We start from the raw sequence: 1,637 nt of genomic DNA, 5'->3' as shown, positions 1-1,637 counted from the left end.
AAGCGTTAGTATATTGTGCTTAATTTTAGAAATCTCGCGAAGACAGGAAACAATTAGGGGAGGAGTCATTAACAGACGCACCTGATATATATATTCAAGATACCAAGTAATTTTATATAAACTTGGTTTAAAAAAAATTTGGTACCTTGAATACATAATATACCCAAGTTAAAAAAACTTTCTACATTATATATATTTAAAGTAGTAAGCTATGATGTACGCTATAGAAACTGTGGCCTTGAGGAAAAATAATATCAGCAGGATGGAAATAGCAGAGATGAGAATGCTTAGGTGGATGTGCGGAGTGACCAGAAAGGATCGTCTGAGAAATGACTATGTGAGGGGAACAGTGAAAGTTACGACTTGGGAGCGAAGATACAGGAGGAAAGGTTGAGATGGTTTGGTCATGTGATGAGGAGGGAGGACGAATATGTGGGAAGAAGGGTCATGCAGCCAAAGAAGAGATGGAGGGAGCTGGTAGAAGAGGACTTGAGGATGAAGAACTTGGATGTGGTGACAGCCCAAGACAGGAGGATGTGGAGGAGTCTCATCATCAACAGTGACCCCACTTAAGTGGGAGAAGCTGTAGAAGAAGAAGAATATATATAAAGTAGTAGCTTCAAACGTGATGTAATTCAAGAATTTTTCCTTGCCAGATAATTCGATCACATCAGTTACACTGATTGTTTAAAATTTTGTCTGGAGGTATTAAGATAATTTTACCACTCTTGATTATTGCAGAGTATTAAGATGTGAAGTACAGGTCATGAAATCTGATAACAGCTTTATTAATATAGCAAAATGAGGCAAGTTAATAACTTATTATTAACTTGCCTCACTCATCTACAAGTAATCCTTATAAGCAAATGCTGAAATTTGTATGTTTAATCACTCACTCATCATCATCATCATCATCATTATTATTATTATTATTATTATTATTATTATTATTATTATTATTATTATTATTATTATTATTATTATTATTATTATTATTCCTTGCTCTAAAATGGCAAAGAGAACAAAGACAGTTGGAGTTGTAGGGAAATATGGTACTCGATATGATGCATCTCTCCGTAAAATGGTGAAGAAAATTGAAATTACCCAACAAAAAAAAATATACTTGTACATTCTGTGGAAAGGATCTTGTCAGAAAACTGTTCTGGTGGAGCATATGTATTTAGTACAACTGCTGCAGCTATAGCAAGAAGTGCAGTAAAAAGGTTGAAGGAACAGTGATTTAGAGACCAGTTGAATGTAATGTTCAAGAATTAATAAACTTCTCATTTAATATAAAAAAAAATTATTATTAAGAAATCATTCGATTGCCTTCCACACTCTGGGATCCTAAAATTACTACAAATATTTGGAATTATTATAATACACAAATATTATTATTATTATTATTATTATTATTGTTATTATTATTATTATTATTATTATTATTATTACTATTTATTCACATAATTGATACACAGTCAAAACAAGATTTAAACAACATTATTTAAAGAACTGGTGATACAGAACAATTCAGATTCTAGCCAAGAATCTAAGAATATTATTCTTGAGAGACACTTGTGACATTAAATTAAGAATTATAAACACGTTAGCACAAGAATATTTTAATGTTTGCCAAA

At 31.4% G+C, this 1,637-nt stretch overlaps 1 pseudogene; it reads left to right on the top strand.

Moving 5' to 3' along the window:
• Nucleotides 1-1,009: 1,009 nt before the first annotated feature.
• LOC150098749 (large ribosomal subunit protein eL43 pseudogene) lies at nucleotides 1,010-1,239 on the top strand (annotated as a pseudogene).
• Nucleotides 1,240-1,637: the final 398 nt, after the last annotated feature.

This window comes from Typopeltis vanoorti, chromosome 15, assembly GCF_054136105.1.
Source record: "Typopeltis vanoorti isolate ZY-2024b chromosome 15, IOZ_Tvanoo_1.0, whole genome shotgun sequence".
Lineage (NCBI taxonomy): Eukaryota > Metazoa > Arthropoda > Arachnida > Uropygi > Thelyphonidae > Typopeltis > Typopeltis vanoorti.
The sequence above is the reverse complement of the archived record's forward strand: the minus strand, read 5'-3'. Positions and strand labels throughout refer to the sequence as shown.